We start from the raw sequence: 25,871 nt of genomic DNA, 5'->3' as shown, positions 1-25,871 counted from the left end.
TACAAATTTGGGTCCTTCAAATGTTTTGTGTGGAACAATGCTAGACCTATTCTCAGGTTGGCTTAATCAACCTCTTCAATGGTGGGCCCAGAGGAGGCACCACCAGAGGGGGGAGCTCCACCACCAGCAAAACCTCCAGGCATTCCTCCAGGCATGCCTCCTGCACTCTGGTACAGCTTCATAATGATGGGATTGCAGAACTTCTCCAGCTCTTTCTGCTGATGTTCAAATTCTTTTTCTACAGTGTGGTTCTTATCCAGCCAGTTGATGATTTCATTACTCTTGTCCAGAATCTTCTGCTTGTCCTCATCATTGATTTTACCCTGAAGCTTTTCATCTTCAACAGTTGCTTTCATGTTGAATGCGTAAGATTCAAGTGAATTATTGGAGGACACCTTGTCTCACGGCTTCTCATCTTTAGCTTTGTACTTCTAAGCTTCCTGGACCATGCGCTCAATGTCTTCCTTGCTCAAGCGACCTTTGTCATTTGTGATGGTGATCTTGTTCTCTTTTCCTGTACTCTTATCCACAGCAGAGACATTGAGAATGCCATTAGCATCAATATCAAAGGTGACCTCAATCTGAGGAATGCCATGGGGGACAGGAGGTATGCCTGTGAGTTCAAACTTGCCAAGTAGGTTGTTACCCTTGGTCATGGCTCGCTCACCTTCATAAACCTGAATGAGCACACCAGGCTGGTTGTCAAAATAGGTAGTTAAAGTCTAGGTCTGTTTGGTAGGAATGGTAGTATTGCGCTTGATGAGAACAGTCATAACTCCACCAGCAGTTTCAATGCCAAGAGAAAGGGGAGTGACATCCAACAGCAGCAAATCTTGAACATTTTCAGATTTGTCTACAGAAAGGATGGCTGCCTGGACAGCTGCACCATAAGTGACAGCCTCATCAGGGTTGATGCTCTTATTCAGTTCCTTCCCATAGAAAAAGTCTTGTAGAAGTATTCCGTTGGATATTCTTTTCTGCTTTGTTAAAGATTAGTTGGCCACACATTTGTGGGTCCATTTCTGGTTTCTCTATTCTGTTCCGTTGATCTGAGTGTCTGTTCTTGTGCCAGTACCATACTGTCTTGATGATTACAGCTTTGTAATACAGCTTGAAGTTTGGGCTTGTGATGCCTCCTGCTTTGGTTTTCTTTTTCAAGATTGCTTTGGCTATTAGCAGTCTTTTCTGGTTCCATACAAATTTTAGGATTGTTTGTTCTAGCTCTATGAAGAATGCTGGTGTTATTTTGATAGGGATTGCATTGAATATGTAGATTCCTTTGGGTAGTACTTACATTTTAACAATATTTGTTCTTCCTATCCAGGAGCATAGAATATTTTTTCATTTTTTGGTGTCTTCTTCAACTTCTTTCATAAGCTTTCTATAGTTTTCAGTGTATAGATTTTTCAACTCTTTGGTTAGATTTATTCCTAGGTATTTTATGGGTTTTGGTGCAATTGTAAATGGGATTGATTCCTTGATTTCTCTTTCTGTTGCTTCATTATTGCATTGATTTCTGTGCATTGGTTTTATATCCTGTGACTTTGCTGAATTCATGGATCAGTTCTAGAAGTTTTTTGGTGGAATCATTTGGGTTTTCTGTATAGAGCATCATGTCATCTGTGAAGAGTGAAAGTTTGACCTCTTCCTGACCGATTTGGATGCCTTTCATTTATTTGTGTTGTCTGATTGCTGAGTCTAAGACTTCCAATACTATGTTGAATAATAGTGGTGACAGTGGACATCCCTGTTTCATTCCAGACATTAGGGGGAAAGCTCTCAGTTTTTCCCCATTGAGGATGATATTAGAGTTGGGTCTTTCATACATGGCTTTTATGAACTCGAGGTATGATCCTTCTATCCCTATTTTCTTGAGGGTTTTTATCAAGAAAGGATACTGTGTTTTGTCAAATGCTTTCTCTGCATCTATTGAAAGAATCATGTGGTTCTTGTACTTTCTTTTATTGATGTACTGTATCACATTGATTGTTTTGCGGATATTGAACCCAACCCTGCATCCCAGGTATAAATCTCACTTGGTCGTGGTGAATAATTTTTTAAAATGTATTATTGAATCCAGTTGGCTAGGATCTTGTTGAGGATTTTTGCATCCGTGTTCATCAGAGAAATTGGTCTATAGTACTCCTTTTTAGTGGGGTCTTTGTCTGGTTTTGGAGTCAAGGTAATGCTGGCTTCATAGAAAGAGTTTGGAAGTTTTCCTTCCATTTCTATTTTTTGGAACAGCTTCAAGAGAATAGATGTTAACTCTTCTTTAAAAGTTTGGTAGAATTCTCCTAGAAAGCCATCTGGTCCTGGACTCCTTTTTGGGGAGATTTTTGATTATTAATTCAATTTCCTTACTGGTTATGGGTCTGTTCAAATTTTCTATTTCTTCCTGTTTCATTTGTGATAGTTTATATGTTTCTAGGAATTTTTCCATGTCTTCCAGATTGCCCATTTTATTGGCATATAATTGCTCATAATATTTTCTTATTATTGTTGGTATTTCTGCTGTGTTCATTGTGATCTCTGTCCTCTCTCATTCTTGATTTTATTTATTTGGGTCCTTTCCTTTTTCTTTTTGATCAAACTGGCTAGGGGTTTATCAATTAAGAATTTTAATTCTTTGAAAGAATCAGCTTCTGGTTTCATTGATCTGTTCTACTGTTATTTTGGTTTCGATAGCATTTACTTCTGCTCTAATCTTTATTATTTCCTGTCGTCTGCTGGTTTTGGGTTTTATTTGTTGTCCTTTTTTCCAGCTCTTTAAAGTGTAAGGATAGGTCTTGTATCTGAGACCTTTCTTCTTTAGAAAGGCTTGGATTGCTACATACTTCCCTCTTATAACCACCTTTGCTGCGTCCCAGAGGTTTTGGGCTGTGGTGGGTGGTATCATTTTCCTTGCCTTCCATATATTTTTAATATCCTCTTTAACTTCTTGGTTAGCCCATTCATTCTTTACTAGGATGGTCTTTAGTCTCCAAGTATTTTTTATCTTTCCACATTTTTTCTTGTGGTTGATTTTGAGTTCTATAGCATTGTGGTCTGAAAATATGCACGGTGTGATCTTGATCTTTTTTACTTGTTGAGAGCTGATTTTTGTCCCAGTCTGTGATCTATTGTGGAGAACATTCCATGTGCACTGGAGAAGAATGTGTATTCTGCTGCTTTAGGGTGAAATGTTCTGAATATATCTGTTAAGTCCGTCTGGTCCAGTGTGTCATTCAAAGCCATTGTTCCCTTGTTGATTTTCTGTTTAGATGATCTGTCCATTGTTGTAAGTGGGGTGTTGAAGTCCCCTACTATTATGGTGTTATCATCAGTGAATTTATTTATGTTTGTAATTAATTGATTTATATATTTGAGTGCTTTCACATTTGGAGCATAAATGTTTACAATTGTTAGGTCTTCTTGGTGGATAGACCCCTTAATTATGATATAATGCCCTTCTTAATCTCTTGCTACAGTCTTTATTTTAAAGTCTAGATTGTCTAATATAAGTATGGCTACTCTGATTTCTTTTGTCGACCATTAGCATGATAGATGGGTCTCCATCCCCTTAATTTCAATCTGAAGGTGTCTTTAGGTCTAAAGTGGATGTCTTGCAAACAGCATATAGATGGATCTTGTTTTCTTATCCATTTTGTTACCCTATGTCTTTTGATTGGAGCATATAGTCCATTGATGTTTAGAGTGAGTACTGAAAGATATGAATTTATTGCCATTATGTTGCCTATAGAGATGAGTTTCTGGTGGTGTTCTCTGTCCTTTATAGTCTTTGTTGCTTTTGGTCTTTTTTTTTTTTTTTTTTTCATCTTTTCTCCCCTCAAAGAGTCCCCCTTAAAATTTCTTGCAGGGCTGGTTTAGTGGTCACAAAGTCCTTTAGTTTTTTGTTTGTCTGGGAAGTTTTATCTCTCCTTCTATTTTAAATGATAGCCTTCCTGGATAAAGAATTCTTGGATGCATATTTTTCCAATATACCACAGTGAATATATCCTACCACTCTTAGAATTCTGGCGTGCCACGTTTCTGTGGATAGGTCTGCTGTGAACCTGATCTGTCTTCCCTTGTAAGTTAAGGACTTTTTTTCCCTTACTGCTTTCATGATTCTTTCCTTGCCACAGTATTTTGTGAATTTGACTATGATATGCCTTGTTGGTGGTCAGTTTTTGTTGAATCTGATGAGAGTTCTCTGTACTTCATGGATTTTGATGTCTGTCTTTCCCCAGGTTAGGAAAGTTTTCTGCTATGATTTGCTCACATAACCCTTCTGCCCCTTTTTCTCTCTCTTCTTCTTCTGGGATGTCTATGATTCTGATGTTGTTTCTTTTTAATGAGTCACTGATTTCTCCAATTCTTAAATTATGCTCTTTTGCCTTAGTCTCCCTCTTTTTTTCAGCTTCATATTTCTCCATAGGTTTGTCCTCTATATTGCTGATTCACAGCTCTGCCTCATCCATCCTTGCCACTGTGGCATCCATTTGAGATTGCAGTTCAGTTATAGCTGATACATATAGCTAATTATATATATATATATAATTACATATATATAATTTATATATATATAATTTATATATATAATTTATATATAATATATATAATTTATATATTATATATAAATTATATATATAAATAATTATAAATATATATATATAATTAGCTATATATATATAATTATTTTTTATTTCATCCTGACTATATTTTACTTCTTTTATCTCTGCAGAAAAGGATTCTAATCTATTTTCAACCCCAACTAGTATTCTTATTATTGTGATTCTAAATTCTGGTTCAGACATCTTGCTTTAAGTCCCTGGCTGCCATTTTTTCCTGTTCTTTCTTTTGGGGTTAATTGCCTCATTTCATCATTTCCTTAATTTCATCATTTTGAAGGAAGAAAAGGAATTAATAAGGTAAAAAAATTAAAACTAAGAAATAAAAAACAACACACAAAAAACAAGTAAATGATGCTAGTTCCTAGTGTGTTTTGGTCTGCTTGTTGAAAAGAGCTTGATAGATTAGAGAAAAAAAGGTAAAGATAAAAAAAGAAAAAAAGAAAAAAGAAAAAAAAGGAAAATGTTTGAAAATTTGAAAAAATAAATACAATGAAATAGAATAAAATAAAATGATGGAAGTAAAGTAGAATTTGAGAATTTTACAAAACATATAGTAGAAAAAAATTAAAGAAACATATTTATTCTTTTTTAAATTTTTTTTTTAACGTTTATTTATTTTTGAGACAAAGAGAGACAGAGCATGAACGGGGGAGGGGCAGAGAGAGAGGGAGACGCAGAATCTGAAACAGGCTCCAGGGTCTGAGCGGTCAGCACAGAGCCTGACGCGGGGCTTGAACTCACAGACCGCGAGATCGTGACCTGAGCCGAAGTCGGACGCTTAACCGACTGAGCCACCCAGGCGCCCCAAAGAAACATATTTAATAAAAATGAAAAATAAAAATGAATATTTTATCTTTCTGTATCAAGAATAAGAAAAGAAAAAGAAAAAGAAAAAAATTGAATAGATGGACCAGCAAACAGACTGAAATATGATTGAAATTATATCAGTTTCCCCTAGAAGTCAAACTATGAAGCACTTTATAGTCCATAAACTAAGCAGGCAGAGAGACTTATGGTGTTCCTGAAGAACGAGTTTGGCCCAGTTGTGTGGGGCTCAGTGTAACGGCTCCATTCTCCACTAGATGGTGCTGTTAGCTTACTGGAGTGGATTGTTGTGGCACTTGTAGGTGTGTATACACATGTGCAGGGGTTGGGGGGTTGTGAAAATGGCATCACCTAGCTTACCCAGTCTCTAGTATCAGAATTCTGTTCTCCCTGACCAGTGATTGCGTACCCCTCCTTTGTCTCCAGCTTCTGTTCACTCCCTGCTTTTACACTGTCCATGACCAAGCCGTCAGGTTGCAGGTGGCACCTCCCTCCTGAGTTTTATCTCAGATGGGGCTGTTTCCCAACCCCTCACTTCTGAGGGACTGTGGCTTTGACCTGTTCTGTCCCTCTGGGGGAGGGTCTCACCGAGCAATGGCCAGGTGCTGGACGCACCCAGGAACATTCACGGGACTGTGCTGTTGCCGATGCCCAGAGACTGCAACTGGTTGCCAGCCCACCCCAGAAAATATTCACATGATATTGCAGCAGCAGCATTTCAGGGATTATAGAAAATCACCACACACGTCTGGCACCAGGCTTCACCATAGTGAATGGGGTTGTTTTCCAGGGTCCGCTGGGACCTTTGCCTGTGGGGTGGCCACACAGCCTCTACCAAATGTCCTCCCAGCAGGGGAACTGCCTCTTCCTGTGTGGCCCAAAGACCCCTTGGACCTTGCTCTCTGCTCTTGGGTATTTGTTCTTTCCACCAGAGCACCACCAGGTATCTAGCTGTGGAGTTGCAGACTCTGTGCTCCCCCTGTTTATAGAGTCTTAATTGAATTTAGACCCTCTCCTTTCTCCTTTTTACTTTCTCTCTTTTTTTGTTCAGTCCCTTGTGTATTTTCTCTCCAGCTGCTTCTGGGAGGGGTGGGGAATGCTTTCCCATACTCCCCTTCCCCCCACCACTCCATCTCCATCCTCTCTCCACAAGCAAAAACAGCTCCTTGCCTTCTGTGCCTCTCTCTCCCCTAGTTCACCTCTCCACACTGCATACCTGCCAAGTTCTGTGGTTCAGGTTGTGCAGATTGTTGTGTTAATCCTCAAATCAGTTTTCTAGGTGTGCAAGATGGTTTAGTGTTGATCTGGCTGTATTTCACAGACAAGAGAAGCAAAAAAAACTTCCATGCATTTCCACCATGTTGGCCCCTCCAAGTACCAAAAAATTTTTAAAGTTTATTTATGTATTTTGAGAGAGAGAGAAAAAGATCATGCACAAGGTGGGTTGGGGCAGGGAGAGAGACAGAGAGTGAGAGTGAGAGAATCCCTCTGTGCACTGTCAGCACAGAGCCTGATGCAGGACTTGAACTCACCTGAGCTCAAATCGTATGCTTAACCAACTGAGTCATCCAGGCAGCTAATTTTATGTGTCAAATTTTATCAAGCATACCTATGTATTATTCTTTTTTGAGTTGAAGAAAATGTGACAACATCCTGCTTCTGTTTCCAAATTGGCAATGACATGGTGTGTCTGTTAAAAGACTTCAACTTTTATGCTCTGGAATCTGACTCATTAGGTTCAATAATTTTCATATCTCCCAGAGAGAGGGGTAGGTAGCATTGGTGTTTATAAGAGAAAATGGCTGCTTCTACATCAGAAAACATTTCTGCTCTCAGCTCAACTCCTGATAGAGGTGTGTTTTGGTCAAATTTCCTCATATCTCTTTGATTTTTTATTGCCCGTTTGAATAGAATTTTAAAAATATCTATGTCTTTGAGGTCTATGATTTTATAAGATTTAACTTTCAGTCACCAAATACATATTGGTCTTTGAGACTTCTAAACCTTTTGAGCTGTTAGGGGCTCTGAAACCTATAAGCAAGCTCTTTTGTTAAGGTGGGGAGGGAGCTTAAATTCAACATCTCCTTACTTGAGAAAATCTGAAAGGAAATATTATGAGAAACAAAATATGAGCAGAAAATCTAGGGAAATCTGGGAGAGGAGGGGCATGTACTTTGAATATGGAAAGGTAACAATGTAACAGTAACAGTACTATGATTTCCTTCAATCCAATCATATTAGAAAGAAAAAGATCACTCCTCACTCAGCATTTATCATGGCACCTTGGAACTCTTCCTTTATGAGTCTTTCCCCTGACCTAAGTCCACTGCCAAAGGCATCTGGTAATCATGCATAACACTGCATTAGTCTAATCCTATGAAAAACAAAAATCACAGTTACAGAAAGAATGCAGCCTGCAAGAATCAAAAAGAATCAAGAAAAATCGTGTGATTTTTGTAGCCTTGTGCTTGGAAGATCTGTACAGTTTCAGAGAGCTAGGGTAGTCTAGGGATGCTCCTTATATGGAGGGAAGGGAACATTGCCTCATGAAGGTTCAGAGTAATCTGACACCCTTTCTCAATAAATTTGTACTAACATCATTCTTCAAATGATAGTAAGAGCAAACTGTAAAGGCTATTATTTCTCTCTGGCATCCTATCCTTAAATACTGATATGTAATTCTGTATATATCAACAAAAGTATCTTTTCCTAGAAAATGGGTACTAGACTATAGCTAATTTGTTCAAAATATTACCTATTCACTGGTATGCTTATATTTTCCAAAGCAAGTTTTCTATGGACTCTCTTTTATGTTACTCCCCCTTATATGTTCTAGATTTTCAACACCAGTTAGAATATCTAAACAATTTTAAAGATCTTATCCAATGTAATATATGTGTGTGTATATATATATATATATGTATATATATATATCTATATATATATATCTATATATGTATATGTATATAAAGTATGTATCCATATGTGTATATGTATATAGTTCCTAGTACAGTATTTCCGGGGGGGGGGGAGTTTTTCTTTCAGGGTACATTTGTTGATGTCTGGAAATATTTTTGGTTGTCACAGCTGGAGGTCACTACTAGCATTAGTGGGTAGAAGTGTCACAGATTCTTCAAACATCCTAAAAGACAAAGGACAGCCCCACCAGAATGAATGATCCCATTGCCAATGTTGATAGTTCTGATTTGAAAAATCCGTGGCTGGAGGATTAATAATAACACTTTTAACCATCCAGTAACTGGAGACAACAGGCAATAAGTGGAAGTCATGCACAAATGGAAAGCTAAGAATGAAAATTAAATGCCATAGGCTTAAGGTTTCTCTAGGATTCCCTGATGTTATAGATGATTAATTTCAATTCCAATCTACGAGAGGACAATATTTTGACCTGGGATTATTGTCACTATGATTTGAGATGTCTGGTCTTTCAATGTGTAAATATATTTTCAATGCTGCAAATAATACATCTGAGGGCATTCTTGGATTACTTCATTGCTTATTTCCTTATTAACAGTTTGTTCTGGGTACAGAGGGGTAGCCAGGATTGAGACAGGCTTCATTCCCACCCGCTAAAGGCTATCGCCAGGGAAGGAGGCACAGAACAGATAGCTACAGGAATTGTAGTTACAATTTGGGTTATGGCTATGAAGAATAAAACAGGGGGAAGGACTAAGGGAATGGATAATGAAGGACAATCTAAGACTAGGGTGAGGAAGTGGCCTTGGAAGGCAGACTCCAAAGGAAATTAGGGTGTAGTGGGTGGAGATGCTAAAGTGGGAAGACTAGTGATAAATTCAAGTTACTAAATCCAGTGGGAGCAAGCAATAAACGTGGAATGAAGTAAGCAAGGAGCAGAAATTGAGGGTTTTTAGGTTTCAAAAAATATTGAGTGCATTTTCCTACCCGTTTCCCATTTTTTCCATTGGTTTGTTGGTATATAGCTTGTTTTTGTTAATACAATCTTCTCCTAAAGATCTCATTGTATGAACAGTTTTATTGTCTTCCTGCCAGTCCTATACTTTTGTGTTCTTCACTCCTCCCACCAATATGTTTATAAATTGTGTGGGCTAAGACTTCCATCCAATATTGGGTGGAAGCGGTGATAGTGACTATCTTTGTCCTTTTGTCTCGTTTTAAAGAGAATGCTTCCAGGAATTCCCCCATTTACAATGGCATTGCTTATATTCATATAAAGAGTATGCTTTCTCAGATTAAAAATATTTCCTTTTAACCATGACTCTCTCCCTAATATTTTTATTGTGACAACACGTTGCATTATTTTTTACTTTCTTTAGGTCCTAGTGGTGTGTTTTGGAGTGTTGGGGTTCAAAGCCAATGGCTAAGAAAGATTTCTTGAGACATCTTCGGTGCAAAAAGATGGTTTTATTAAAGTACGGAGACAGGACCTGTGGACAGAAAGAGCTGTACTGAGGTTATGACAGGTGATTGATTATACATTTTCAGGTAGGGAGGGGGTTAGGGATAGCGTAAGTCTTCAAGGTATTTTGGAAGCAAGGTTTCCATGACCTTGAGGGGCTAGCTGTTAAGAAAGGTCATTTATGGGGCATTTATGGGACACCTGGGTGGCTCAGTTGATGAAGCATCTGACTCTTGATTTTGGCTCATGATCTCAGTTTTCATGAGTTTGAGCCCCCCATCGGCACTTCAAGGGCTCTGTACTGACAGTGCGAAGCCTGCTTGGGATTCTTTCTCTCTCCCTCTCTCTGATTCTCCCTCGCTCTCTCTTGCTTGCTCAAAATAAAGAAATAAACTTTTTTTTTTAAAAAAAGGAAGAAGTCATTTATTGCTTTTTTTAAATATGAAATTTATTGTCAAATTGGTTTCCATACAACACCCAGTGCTCATCCCAAAAGGTGCCCTCCTCAATACCCATCACCCACCCTCCCCTCCCTCCCGCCCCCCATCAACCCTCAGTTTATTCTCAGTTTTTAAGAGTCGCTTATGTTTTGGCTCTCTCCCTCTCTAACCTCTTTTTTTTTTTTCCTTCCCCTCCCCCGTGGACTTCTGTTAAGTTTCTCAGGATCCACATAAGAGTGAAAACATATGGTATCTGTCTTTCTCTGTATGGCTTATTTATTTCATTTAGCATAACACTCTCCAGTTCCATCCACGTTGCTACAAAAGGCCATATTTCATTTTTCTCATTGCCACATAGTATCCCAATGTGTATATAAACCACAATTTCTTTATCCATTCATCAGTTGATGGACATTTAGTCTCTTTCCATAATTTGGCTATTGTTGAGAGTGCTGCTATAAACATTGGGGTACAAGTGCCCCTATGCATCAGCACTCCTGTATCCCTTGGGTAAATTCCTAGCAGTGCTGTTGCTGGGTCATAGGGTAGGTCTATTTTTAATTTTTTGAGGAACCTCCACACTGTTTTCCAGAGTGGCTGCACCAGTTTGCATTCCCACCAACAATGCAAGAGGATTCCCGTTTCTCCACATCCTCTCCAGCATCTATAGTCTCCTGATTTGTTCATTTGGCCGCTCTGACTGGCGTGAGGTGATATCTGAGTGTGGTTTTGATTTGTATTTCCCTGATAAGGAGCGACGCTGAACATCTTTTCATGTGCCTGTTGGCCATCCGGATGTCTTCTTTAGAGAAGTGTCTATTCATGTTTTCTGCCCATTTCTTCACTGGATTATTTGTTTTCTGGGTGTGGAGTTTGGTGAGCTCTTTATAGATTTTGGATACTAGCCCTTTGTCCTATATGTCATTTGCAAATATCTTTTCCCATTCCGTTGGTTGTCTTTTAGTTTTGTTGATTGTTTCCTTTGCTTTTTATCTTCAAGAGGTCCCAATAGTTCATTTTTGCTTTTAATTCCCTTGCCCTTGGGGATGTGTTAAGTAAGAAATTTATTGCTTTTTAATAAAAACTCAGTCATGAGACCTGTGAGATGTATATCAGGGGACCATAAGCTTGGCGTATGATTGCCAACATATATCTTGGGGGGTGGGTGGTGATGGGGAGAGATAAATGAAGTTTCCAAAGGAATTTTTACATGTTAAAGTAGACTTCCAAGATTGCAGCAGTTGGGATAATGTTAAGCTAAGATTGCCTTTTGCCCTGAGCAAAGTGTCATTGTCCAGGCAGCTGAGGTCCCAAAGGAAGCTCACTCTCAAGGACTTGTCAATGAGCTGTAAGTTGTAAGGAAATTTAGTTTTTCATTTGCCTTTGTTTCACACATCATTCTCCCCTGCACAATTTTGACCCTTAAATCTTCAAGGTTGCTGAGGGTAGAAGGTCTCTTTTCATGTAACTTCTTCCTGGTGATGCGGAGCTTAGAGATGTCCCTAATTATGGGTCAACATTTGTCAGTGGGGGCTTATACATGTAAGAGTTATGAAAGGCAGAAGCAGTTGAATCCCAAGGAGACTGAATGTATGTATCTTCCCGAGTAGAAAGCATTCTCTGTCTGTTTGAAGTTATGGCAGTGAAGGAGTCTCAGCACCAAGGGAGAGACATAGGAGAAAACAGCAAAACATAATTAGAATAAGAAAAAGAAAAGCCCAGATACAAGTCCTTTGATAGTTGACAAAAATCCTCCTCCAGTCCAGGAGTTTAACAAATCAATAAAGGAAAGAGAGGGGTGGTTTTTGAGTATTCATGTCGGATAGAAACCCAGAATTATTTCTGTGGTTGTCTGGAATGTACACACAGCATTCTGTGTTTATGAGGGCAAGTTCCACCTTATGCTGCAGCTAAAGCATCTAATGCCATTCCATTTTGTAAAACTGCTTTATGCATTTGTGTTACTTTAGTGTTTATTAGGGAGATGTTATTTTGAGTGTCATCTAGGCCTTTGACTGTGTACAAATGAAGAGCTTCCTGTGCCAAACAACATCCTCTAATCCCAAAGAGGGAACAAAGATAGATACTAGGTGGTCATGCCAATGAAACACAGAACATGTCCATCGTTGTTTTAAGTGTGGAAGGTTGGCTGGCTGATAATGGTTTTAATAATGCATCTGTGCATCCAGGCAAAACCCAGAGGACAGCAGCCTATCCAGCCAGGGGGAGCTATGGCCACAAGTAAGAGCTGCATAGCCATTGGATCCCCTTAGGAGCCAGTCCATTAATTCTGGGCCTCCTTCACTGCAGTCAGGATATTGAAGGCCATTGGTTTTGGAGGGCCTCCTTTCCAGGGGATTGTGGATGCCAGGCTGAATGCAAATAGTCATTAATTTTTAAGGCCCTATCTATTTGCTGAGTTATGTTTACAATAAAAAGATGGTCCATTGTCATTCTGTAGGGACCAAGGGAGATCAAATCTAGGGGCAATTTTTCTTAGCAAGGTTTTTGTCACCTCAGTGGCCTTTTGGCTCAAATAAGTGAACTGGTATAAATCCTCTATTACCTTCCATTGGTTATTTTTTGGGTATAAAGATTTTCCCCTCATTATTAACAAGTCAGTCCTGTTCATTTTTTAATATCCTCATTCCTGCACTATGTGAATTTCTTGGTCTGAATAGACTGGAGTTATGGACTTTATTGGAGTTAAAACTGGTATAAGACTTAATATTTGCTATTTTGTGCTGTCTTCTGGGCTGCACAGTCTATAAAATATTGTTTCCTTTATATTCTAAGGTCATATTCTTTTGATGTCCTTTGAGGTGAATTATAGCTACCTCCTTAATTTGGTGTACAGCCACAAGAAGAGTGACAATTTTGGACCCATATTTGATTGGAGTGTTCAGGCTTGATTATAATCCCCTTTTCTTCCAAATTACCTCCTGGGCATGTAGGACTGGAAAGGCATATTTAGAGTCAGTACAGATATTAATTTTGAGGTCCTTTGCCAGTTGTAAAGCGCAAGTGGGTGTTATTAAGTCCGCTTTTGTGGGAGATATATTTTCTGGGAGGGCTTTGGCCTCAACTGTCTGAGTTAGACTGACTTTGGCATACCCAGAATTTCTAATCCCCTTTCGCCTAAACTATTGCCATCAGTAAACCAACTGTCATCTGCATTTTTAATAGGGGAGTCTTTTTAATTTGATTGCCTAGAATAAACAAGATCAGTAATCTCTGAGCAGTTATGTTCTAACATGGAATAATGATGGTCAGCCCCAGGCACAAGGGTAGCTGGATTTAAAGTTTGACAGTTTAATTTTTAATTCAGGCATACATATAGGCATAGCCTGCTATTTAATAAGTTGGCCTCCTATCATCCATTGGCGGCCTTTAGTCTCTAAGACACTTTGGAACAGATGTGAACTCATTATTCTTAGGGACTGTCCCATAGAAATTTTTGAAGCTTTGTCTATGGGGGGGGGGCTGTTATACACATGGCTAAGGCCTATATTTGCAATTGTACATCAATAGAGGTAGTTCGTGGGACAAATATGGCTAAGAGATAAAACCATCAAGAAGACCTCATTTTCGAGGCCTGATGCTAACAATATCCTAATTACAAGGAATCACTAGCAAATCACTTATCTTGAGAGACAAGGGCATCCCCAAGGCATCATCCCATCCAGTTATAAGGAAAGTGGGGTCACCCATTATCTCCACAAGTCCATAGTTAACCTGATGGAGTAGGGTATGCTCTGGCTTTTAAGGAACAAATTTATCATTCCAGCCACATAGAATTGGTCAAGGTGATAGTTGAATTATACGATTGTTGGAGAATACATCTCATTTTCCAGCTGTTCAAATAATCATATGTCCATAGGTCCTGTTAGTATCCCCACAGAATAACAAGCATGAAGATTGTCTATATATGAACCTTTGTAGCAATTTCTCTGAAGTTGACCTCAAATTGTCTAGTTTAGGCAAACAAGAAACACTCAAAAGATAATCAGAACTAGAATTTAACATCAGCAAAGGTGTGTTATTGAACCATAATTTTTCTCTCTATAAACACCATTATTTCCAGTGGTAGTCAAATCAAGACTAATTCATTTGTAAAATAAGTCCAGTTTTAGCAAACTTGGCCTAATTATTTACATAAGCTCAGCAAGAACACTGATTGGCCATATAGATCTTTTAAAATTTGCTTTGCTGGAATTTTTCATAAGGAATCTAGATTTAACTTTTAGTAGCTTCTCTAGGCCAGAAACCAAGCCAAGTACTTGCCACCAGACATGTCTGCAGTACCTGTAGATTTGGGCAAATTCCTCTTCACAAGGTCCCCATGATATCCAGACCTGCCAGGAAGTGACATTCTTTACTCACTTGGCATGGCTACTGGGTAAGCAACATATCAGGCCAACAATGGAATTTTATGGCTCCATTTCATAAAGCCAACCTCAATTCCTTAAAGCTGTCTGGTCATATCTGGGTCTATGCATGTCTCTCTCAACTATGACATTACAGTCAAAGCCTTGGTAAAATAGTCCGTGTTTCCAGTGGTGTCCTGTTGCAAAGAGAACTGGTTATTATTAACTTATGCAAATAACTGTGATTGCCATGGAAGAAGAATACTCACTGAGACTTTTTGAATTTCAGAGCATTCAGGTAGAGAGAAAAGTTAAATGCTTCAGTTTGTTCACAAATATTTTGTCACATTTTTATAAGTCTTAGATATCCTAAGAGAAATTTCCTTAATCTGGATGAACAAACATTATAGAACCAGCAATGTTTCAAACAAAAGTCACAAAACTATAATCATCTTCTGCAGTTCATTTAGTTCCATGTTACTAATTCCTGCTCAGTTTGAATGCAGCTTTTAGTTAGTTGTGGAAACTCTTACCCACTTCAGTTTTATGATCTTAAAGATATAAAAATAACTATAAATGATAAATAACTCAGAAATGGAGATAAGAGAGTTCATTATGATGCAGTTGACAAGGAAATTCAGTTATTTCTGTGACATTTAACATTTTATTTATTTAAAGTTTATTTATTTCAAGAGAGACACACTGCATGCAATCAAGGGAGGGGCAGAGACATAGGGGGACAGAGCATCCAAAACGAGCTCTGTGCTAACAGTGGAGAGCCCCATGTGGTGCTTGAACTCATTAACCGTGAGATTATGACCTGAGCCGAGGTCAGACAATTAACTGACTGAGCCACTCAGGAGCCTCTGTGACATAAAACATTTTAATATTCAGAATAGAGTGATGACCTTATACAAGAACATAACATACCAAATAAACAAGCCTAATTAGTCAGAGACTTCATTTACAATCTAAATCGGGGAAGTTTGTTAAAACCTTGGAAAGTTTTAAAGCACATGCCTAAATAGGATTACAGATCATTGAAAACCTGATAATGTCACACCATAGAAACTGGTTTTTCTGGTCAAAGAAAACACAATTTTGTTTACATTTTCTTGTCAAGAGCAGACCAATGATCCAAGAGCAGATCCAATGATCCAAAGCAGAATTTTGAGCTCTTAGAAACCTTAATCTCCAATGAAAACTAAGTAGTAACCAATTGTGAACTGTTAAACCAGAATTCTTTGGAAGGCAAATTTGTGAATCAAGTAAGCACAAAGCATGTTTTCCAATAGACCCAAATATCCTTAGTTTCTTTACAATAAGTCAAAAGTGCAAACCTCTGTTCAGTAATCAATGCTTTAGCACTTTATCCTATTTGGAAAATACCTAGAGGTCCAACTAATTCAATCCAATTTATTATCCAAGCAAAACTTTAAAGTTTCAGGTTCCAAAGACTATCTTAACAATCACCCATGAAAAATTTGAGAGAGGCAAAATTAGCCATTATTTTAAGTCATCATTTTGCTGACAAATTGCAAAAAAGATAACATGAGCTTATTTGACCTTCAGCAAACCTTGGTAGAATAAATGTTTCATTTAGATTAAATACCAAGATAGAATTCTTGAAGACGTCTTTGGTGCAAAAAGGTGATTTTATTACGGCATGGGGATAGGACCTGTGGGCAGAAAGAGCTGCACTGGGGTTGTGCAGAGTGACTGGTTATTTACTGTGGAGTTGGGGGAGGTAAAGTCAAAAGGAAGTTTCTTAAAGCGATTTCCATATGCTAAAAAAGATTCACAGATTACTGGAGGCATAGCTATTGTCAGGCTAAGGTTGTTTTTCCCTCTAGCAAAGCATTATCATTAAGACAGAGAGTTTCTGGAGATTAGGCTATTGATAAGATTGCCATTTTCTTGTAATATTACTAAAATATTTGTAAACTGATGGAGATTCTATCAGCTTAACCCTTTGTTTTCTGTCCTCTCCTTTTTTCTTGGGCAGCAAGGAATGCCTGAGAAATGTCACAAATATCCCACCTGGGAGAAGGGGGTTGTGCTAGCTTATGCTTGGCCCTCAGCTTGCCTTATGGTCCTTCATCAAATCTGTTCCCATGTCAGTTTTACCTGGCGCACCTGTGAGGAAATCTGAAGTGTACAGTGTAAGTCCAAGAGGGTGTTTTTTGCTCCTTGACAGCAAGGGTAGAAGGAAGAGTCAATGGCACCAGTTACCAAGGATGGTATAGTAACTGGTTATAGGCCACACCAAAGATGGTACAGAAAGAGGAGGAAAGAGAGGGGGAGGCAAAAGAGGCGAGGTGCCTCCAGAAGGCAGAGAAAGAGGGTTCCTGGTTCTAAACCTCACTGCTTGAACAGAGGAGCAGATGCCATTTTGTTTTTTTCCACAAAATTGGAAATATGCAGTCCATGTTGAGCCAGAGAAAACAGGGAATTTCCCCAAAACAAAGGGAGTCTCAGCAGCTGCTTCACAATGTTAACTAAAGTCCCTGTCCAAGGGAGACTAACCTCAGTTGGCTCCAGTTATAGCCATTCACCCAGGAAATGAATGAGGGAGAAGCCCCCACATCTATTAGAAGGAGGAACAGTGAGAGAGTCAACATCCTTTTTGCTAGGAATGGCCTGTATTTCCTCCAGCAACCTGGCTTCTATCAGGAGGAGGCCTATTTAGATAATTATCATCCAATATATCAGGGGGGGAGTTTACTGGTCTGGTTACTGACAAAATATGTTCTGCAAGAGGCCCTTAGGTCCAGGTCCTGATTTACAGCCCTGAAGGCCTGGACCTAGGGAACCTCCATCCATTTGCCCTGTTTCCTACAGAAGAGATCCATTGATAGATCTTACAGAGGTCGTGCAGTGTTGCAGAATATCAGTCTTTTTTTAAATTTTGCAATCTGAATTGTTTCCAGTGGGTTAAAAGACATTCCAAGGATGAGTACTCGAGAAATGAAGAAGAGAAGGTTCATTACCAAAAATCCCCTCCCCCCAACTCCTGGATGGTGTTCTGGCCTTCTGGAGGCACCTCGCCTCACACAAGATAGAGCAGAGGTTCTGTGTGTCAAAAATGACCAAAGGTGTCCCTTGGATGAAAATCACTATTGATCACATTCTGCCATAAAGCCTCCATAGGAGGGATGCTAGAGTCTCCCCAAACTTCCCCATGGCATCCTAGGCCTGGTGGGTGCCTGGTGAATGGAGTGAAATACCTTTCGGTTCGTGTCTAAGCCTTCCCATGAAAGCCTCACTATTGCCTTGCTGTGAAGGTTATGCTGTTTTTTAACACATGGAAAACACTAGAAAAGTTTTACAAGGAAAAATTACTCAATTTTGTAGGGGACATTGACAGAAAACAGTAAAGATAGAAATCCATTTTGGTCTAAGTGACATTCCAGCACATGTAGTCTTTATAGCCAACTCCTTAGGAAACATTCCCCATTTGGGTTTTAATTGAATCGGATACTGTTTTTGGCTGGCTCCCAGTGGAGGTCTCTTGGTCAGAAGTAGCTAGACCAGAGATGTGGAGGTGATCCACATTAGACCAATCAGGAGGACTCATCACATAGGAGTCTTAAGATTGGCAGTTATGCTGGTGACCTAGGTGGCTGCCCCATGCCCAAGACAGACAACATTGTATAAGGACAGGAATAAAAAGAGGACATCAAGTTTCTGGATATTATTATGATTCCAGCCATGGAACTAACTTCCAGCCAACAGGCAGCCTTTCCTTTCTGTAGAGTAGCCAGGGCTAGAGGACTGCAGCCTGAGCAATGGACATGAAAGTGTTCCAAGAAGACCATAGTCCTTGAAAAGCCCCTGAAATGAAAGTAAAGGAAGAGAAGAGAAAGCACTCACCAAGTTTGCACCAAGGCTCAGAGTCCAAATGAGAAGGCTCAACCCAACATTAGAACACCAAATGATATTGTTGGAGTGTTGGAGTTCAGGGTTGACAGCCAAAAAAGAATTCTTGAGACATCTTTGGTGTGAAAAGGTAGTTTTATTAAAGCAGAGGACAGGGCTCATAGGCAGAAAGAGCTGCACTGGGGTTGTGATGGGTGACTGATTATATACCTTCAGGTTTGGAGGGGGTTAGGGATAGCTTAAGTCTCTAAGGTATTTTAGAAGCAAGGTTTCCAGGACCTGGAGGGGCAAGTTGCTGTTAGGAAAGGGTCATTTATTACTGTTTAGGAAAAGCTCATTCATGAGACCCATCAGACATATATCAGGGGGGCATAAGCTGGGAGTATGATTGCCAACATGTATCTTTGAACAGGGTGGGGGTAGAGATAAAAGAAATTTCTGAAGGAATTTTTATATGTTCAAGTAGACTTACAGAATCCTGGGGTCAGGATAATGTTAAGCTAAGATTCCCTTTTGCTCTTATCAAAGTGTCATCATTGAAGCAGCTGAGCTCCCAGGGGAAGGTTACTCTTTCTGTCCAAGGACTTATCAATGGGCTCTAAGTTGAAAGGAAATTTAATTTTCCATTTTCCTTGTTTCCAACATCACTAGAAAATGACCAGCCTATGTTTGACAATAATGTGATTTGGTGTCTGATAATAAGCTTAATCTCATTAATGGAGTCCTTCAATTCCCTGACGTCCTTGCTGAACTTCCTGTGCACTTGACTTATCCATAGCTGAGATAAATGTTTACTGCTTCATGTAAATGTGTATATGTCGATGATCTCCAATGTTTCTTTTAATTCTGAAGCTTCCAGTTGTCTAAATGTTTAGATTTAGTACATATTATTGAACTGTTTTTTTTTTTTTTCATTTTTGAGACAGACAGAGGCAGCCTGAGTGGGGGAGAGCCAGAGAGAGGGAGAGAGAGAGAGAGAGAGAGAGAGAGAGAGAGAGAGAGAGAGAGAATCCTAAGCAGGCTTCGCACTGTCAGCACAGTGCCCAACACAGGGCTTGAAATCCTGAAACTATGAGATCATGACCTGAGCCCAAACCAAGAGTTGGACTCTTAACTGACTGAGCCACCCAGGCACCCCTGAATTGGATTTTTTTTTTTATTGTATATTGTCCCTCCAAACACACTGGAACTTTTCACTTAACTTTTTGTTTGAGAACAAGCCAAGGTTTCTTTCACTGAGTATTTTCTATTATTTCATTTTTTATTTTTTTATGATTATTTATCTTTGAGAAAGAGAGACAGAGTACAAGCAGGGGAGGGGCAGAGAGAGAGGGAGACGGAGAATATGAAGCAGGCTTCAGGTTCTGAGCTGTCAGCACAGAGCCCAACGCAGGGCTCAAAGTCACGAACCATGAGATCATGGCCTGAGCCAAAGTCAGATGTTCAACTGACTGAATCACCCAGGCAGCCCTCTATTATTTAATTTTCAAACTTCTCCTGTCATTATTTACTAGTGTCTCTTCTAAATAATAGCCCCCATTTATCCTCTTTTTGTCTAAGATGAAATATGTATTTCATAACTGGTAAACTGAATCCATTGATGTTAATTCCAATTAACATAAGCCTTTTCAGATTGACTTCTCTCACTTAGTAATCTGCATTTAAAGTCTCTGTCTACTGCCTGCTTGGCAGCGCATTTCATTTACTGTTAAATAATAATGCTAATCCATTCGTGGTAGTCATTGATTTTAGGTGTGAAATCACAGGAAAGTATTTGAAGATATTTTCAGAGAACAGCTTTATTGTGTTAATCTAATCATTAGGGACAGCCTTCTCAGGACATCACAAAGAAATCCAGTGTCTTAGGGCTTTCCGAAGAAATGGGTGTGGGAATTTGTATTTAAAAAAAAGATTGTAATCACTAGAAAGTTTACCAAAAAGTCATTCTTAAAAGAAACATTTTTCCAATTTTAATGGCCTTTTCAGATTCTTCAGATCAGGGTACTGTGAATCACAACAGCCTCTTGTCCTTCAGGGAGGCACAGCCTAAAGTGGCAAGACATGTGATGCCAACAAAGTTATTTCATTTTATTTTATTTTATTTTACTTTATTTTATTTTATTTTATTTATTTTTGCTTTAAATATTTATTTTTGCTTCAAATATTTATTTATTTTTGAGAGAGAAAGAGAGAGAGCATGAGCGAGTGGGGGAGAGGTTGGAAGAGAGGGGGGCAGATGATCCAAAGTGGGCTGCACAATGACAGCAGTGAGCCCAATGCAGGGCTCGAACTCTCCATCATGAGATCATGACCTGAGCCAAAGTCGGATGCTCAACTGACTGAGCCACCCAAGCACACCTATTTTATTTTCAAAGTTATTTATTTGTTTTGAGAGAGAGAGAGCAGGGGAGGGGCAGAGGTTGAAAGAGAGAGAGAGAGAAAGAGAGAGAGAGAGAGAGAGAGAGAGAGAGAAAGAGGATCCCAAGGAGGCTCCACACTTTCAGCACAGAGCCTGACTTGGGGCTCAATCTCATTACCTGTGAGATCATGACCTGAGCCAAAATCAAGAGTCAAATGCTTAACCAACTGAGCCACTCAGGAACCCCAAAAGGGTCCTTTTAGAACAAAGTTTGCTGCAATAATTTTCAAAGCCCGTCTGGCAAGCACCAAAGTTAAATAAATAATAAAAATTTACTCACAACCACTTACAAATGTTCTGTCATCTAGAATCAGTGTCTGCTGCACATCTCCCTCCAGCATATTAAAAGCTTGCCTAAATGCCACTAGTTTAATTAATATTTTGAACAGAATTATTTGTATTTTACTAATTCCAAGCACTGATTTTCATAGCCTTTGCTCACTGTTTGCCATATGCTCCATTTCTTACCCTATGTTCTACTTGCACTCTAGATTGTGAGATTTGGGAAGTGGACTATCCAGGCATTTTTGGTTTGTTTGTTTGATTGATTTTTTTTTTTTATATTCCCTGAAAAATACCCTTCTCTCAATCACAAAATGTCATTTATCGTGGCATGTCTTGTTCTCTCCAATTTACTACCTACAAATGAAGTTTTAAAAGCCTTCTAAAAAAATGCTAAGAGATCACACAGTTTCTACTGAAGGCCATGCTTTGAAGGAAACACACATGAGATTTCCTGATTTATTTATTTTTACTCTGGACTGTTTCATACTATTGAACTTTATCTACTTTCAAATAACTTGTTTCTTGAATCTCACTCATATGTGGAATTTAAGAAACAAAACAAACAAGCAAAGGGAGAAAAGAAAAGAGACAGAGAGAGAGGCAAACAAGAAACAGACTCTTCAGTATAGAGAATAAACTGATGGTTACCAGAGAGGGGGTGGGTGGAGGACGGGTCAAATTGGTGAATTTCTGGTTCTCCGATAAATTTATGTTGACATTTTAAGAAATGCAGAATTTCTTTTCCAAGGGTGCTGCATAGAAGCCATCCTGCACCCCTCCTAAGGCACTGGGGCCACATAGGCAAAAGGGCCTACATTTCCCTCCTCTCTCTTCTCCCCAACATAGACTTCAAGAAGCCACAGCAACAGATCCACAGCCTGAACTTCCATCCCTGTGCTTTCCGAGGTATACTCTAAAAGCATATTATTAATGAATATTGGCCTAAGTTAGAGGTTCTCAGACATCAATTACATTAAATCAGCACCAACACCAGCATCTTCCAACTTGTTAGACAGGCAAACTCTCCAGCCACACCCCAGACCTACTGAATCAAGAATCTCTGTGATGGAGGCCCAGAAATCTGTGTTCTAACAAGCCCTGCAGGTGATTCTGATCCACCTCCTAAGTTAAAGCAGTCTTGATGGTAATTGCTGAGAAGGGTTCTTGCTCAGAAAGGAAACAGCACAGATGAGAAGGGAAGCTTCTCTTGCCCTCTCCCACCCAAATCCTCCTCTTCCTGAACCTGGACAGTTTAGGTAGAGATACAGAACATCGGTTCTGGGTGGTGGGGGCAGACAGGAACAGGCAAGGGAGCTTCCCGGAGGAGAAGACCGACAAGAAGGTGAGAAAAGTTGAGTTGTGTAACACAAGATTACCTTGCTTCTGGTTACTATTTGCTTCTCTTTCTGTGTAGTTTTCCTGAAGCCTTTAATCAAACTTCTAGCCTCATCTCCACCCCCTGTTTGAAAAGAAATGGGACCAACTTCAATAAGCATATTAATGTGGAACACACACACCCATGGTCACCTCAGTGGTGACAGTGGTGATCCCGAACGCCTTCAAAGAATAGAACCGGAGAACCACCTTCTGCACCTGGAGACCTGCCTCCAGAACACCTTGCCAGGTTCTGAGTTTCATTTCTGCTAATGAAGGAGGCTTCATATTAGTCCCGCAAAGGTCTATGAATACTGTAGAGACAGCGGTCTACCTTCTGTCTCCTAACACAACTGTGCACACGTATTTTTGCTACTTGCAAAAAGTTCATAAAACATGCAACAAGAGGAAATCACATTAAATCACAGTAACCTATAATACAGAAAGTTTTTAATAATTTTGTTAATATTTGGAAGTAATTTTTTAAATTTTGTGATCCATTGAGAGGAAATGTTATTAAGGAAATTAACCAAAAAATTGGGATTGGTTGGTAAGATTGTTTTTATATATATTGAGAGAGGGACTGAGGGGCACAGAGAGTGAGAGAATATCCCCATGCTGTGAAATCGGTTGCACTTTTTTGCTAGCCTCCTTGGGAAAATGCAGAATGACAAAAATTTCTAGGGGATAAATAATGTTTTGAAATATATTTCACTATTCCCTAATCACAGCAGTGTGTATTTCCTCTTGAAAAAGTCTGAGAGTGAGTGTGTGAGTGTGCACATGCATGTGAGGAGAGAGAACAAAGACAGATATTCCCATCCCTCCCAAAAGATTTGTAATTTTTGAGGCGTTCTTGAACCTGGAGAAAAAAGGCAAGAAAAAGGCCATGTTTTTCAAGGCTGAATGAGATCCAGGGTTCTCTCTTTCTTACCTTTCATCATTGTGAGAAGCTGATTTGAAGTAAAGGCTGGGCTAAGCAGAAGTGAATATTGAAGAAGACTGTCCCTTAGTGGCTTTAAGAGGAACAGTACAGATGGTTATTTTGACTGTTACCTTTCACAGCTTTGGTTTATATAAATCAGTTGCTATAAGGGAGGCAATTCATCCCATTTCCTTTTGTTGCCGTTCCCTCCCTGCTTTTGAGAGGCTACTACTTCTCTCTGAGGGACAGAGGAGAGAAGTTCCCTCCCTAGAACCTTTGACCCTAGGAGGTTGCTTAAATGCCTATTTTCAGGAAAACTAAGATGGAGCCTGAGGGTGTGTGATTAGTACTCCACTTAGGAATATTACACTCATGCTGTGGGGGCCGCATCTCCCAGAAAACGAGGAAGGGGGGGGCAGGAACCTATGAGGAGCTCTGTTCTGTATGTCAGGTGCTTGCTCTCAAAGCTGGAACAGGGACTAATCTACATCCAGACCTCCCTAATCTAGGGAGCTATATTCCAAGGCACCTGACGAGCTATGGCTTCATTAAACAATGGGAACATTGAGTTCTGGATGTGTGCTTAGCTGGGTGCTTGGTGATAAAGAGGATCCCAGGACTCATGAACTCACTTCTCCATGCTTTACGATGCCTAGAGTCCTCAGACAGCCCCATTAATTTTCCCGTCCTTCTGTGGCTCCACTATGAACCTGACAGGAGTGCCTGATCTCAACTATATCTAAAGGCAGCTGACACCCTCTGTGACTCTTTTTAAAGGAGCCACAGGAAAGCTCCAGAGCATGAGGGAGCAATTATGGATTCATTCTAGGGGTTGTAGGAGCCCAAGGTAGCATTGTGCCCCAACCCACACGTTGAGAGGTAAATGAAAGAGGTCACACTGTCTAAACCCCAGCTTTCAGATTGTGAGTTTGTTAGCTGAGACCTTTGCCCATTCTCTGCTGTGATTTTTGCCAGGTTGGGGTGCTGCAGGTAGTGACACTTGAGACGTGTTACTATTGTGGGACGTGACCATGGTGGCGGGGGGGTGGGGTGTCTTGGAACCCTGAGTGTGAGAAACATATGAAATCTCCACCCTGAGTTACATCCAATGTGTCTGTTTTCCAACATCAGTTTTCCCTTACCAGTTTTAAAGTTAAAAAACCTTATAGGGTTTTTCCTGGCCCTTTCACTTATTACTGTCTCAAACGTGGATTTTCTCTCAATCTTATGCTAGATTTTTATTGTTCCCTACTTAAGTCTCTACTTTTCCTCTCATCCCTCTCTTTTTGCCCTTCTCTCAGATGCTCCCTCTCTCTTTTGTTGTCATCCTGTTCATGTACTTAACAACAGTGCTAGTGAACACTTGTGCAAGGCCCTGGTCCAGTTTCTCCCCCAAGACAGACACTTTGTTTTGCAAACAAGGTAACTGAGGGGTCTCCAGGTGTCTGGGCTGGTAAGCAGTGGGTCTGGGACTCAAACTCATTAGCTGGGTCTCAGGAACTGCACTCTCCATGACAGCACTATATTACTCTCAACTGTCTTGTCCCCTTTGGGTCTTAATGAACAGCAGAAGCTTTGTGCCAATTCTATGAAATAGAATTTTATACCACCTGAGAGTAATTTTGAAATATACATGAATGTTGTCTGTCGCTTCCTCTATCAGCATGCCATATCGTCTACAACTTGGCCACTGTTCCCCAAGGATTGTCTTCCTCCTGGATTCATGTGTACGTTCAGTTAAAGTAAGGGAAGTTTACTTTGTGTAGGCGCTGTTTGAACCTCTTTTTTTCTCTCTAGCTGCCCACAGTGTCACTGGAAGCCTTTTTGGCTCGAACTCCATTTCTCCTTGGCATTGCTTCCCCTAAGTTCCTCGCTAGTCCTGATGCTTCTCTTGTCCCACACTCAGTTTTATTTATTTACCTGGACATTACTTTCCTCTTCTTCTCTTCCTGTTAACACAATCCCACATACCTCCTGTCTTATTAGACATGATCTCCTTACATGTTTGTGGGATCAATCAGAACAGAAGAAACTTCATTCTAGTTATTTGCTTTTTTTTAAGTTTATTTATTTTGAGAGAGAGAGAAGGAGAATGGGGTGGGGGGCAGAGGGAGGGAGAGAGAATCTCAAGCGGGTTCCATGTTGTCAGCACAGATACTGATGCAGGGCTCAATTTCATGAACCGTGAGATCATGACCCAAGCTGAAATCAAAAGTCAGTTGCTTAATACCCAGACACCCCACACTCTAGCTATTTTGAAATGAAGTCATGCCATAGGAATAGGACTGAACATTTTGAGAACCCTCACCTTTTGCCTTGTCCTCCTCCCCTTAAGATCTTACTTT

At 39.8% G+C, this 25,871-nt stretch overlaps 1 pseudogene; it reads right to left on the bottom strand.

Moving 5' to 3' along the window:
- On the bottom strand, nt 1-22,889 carry LOC123600392 (annotated as a pseudogene).
- Between the last annotated feature and the right edge of the window lie 2,982 nt (nt 22,890-25,871).

The sequence above is a fragment of the Leopardus geoffroyi genome, chromosome D1 (assembly GCF_018350155.1).
Source record: "Leopardus geoffroyi isolate Oge1 chromosome D1, O.geoffroyi_Oge1_pat1.0, whole genome shotgun sequence".
NCBI classification, from domain to species: domain Eukaryota; kingdom Metazoa; phylum Chordata; class Mammalia; order Carnivora; family Felidae; genus Leopardus; species Leopardus geoffroyi.
The sequence above is the reverse complement of the archived record's forward strand: the minus strand, read 5'-3'. Positions and strand labels throughout refer to the sequence as shown.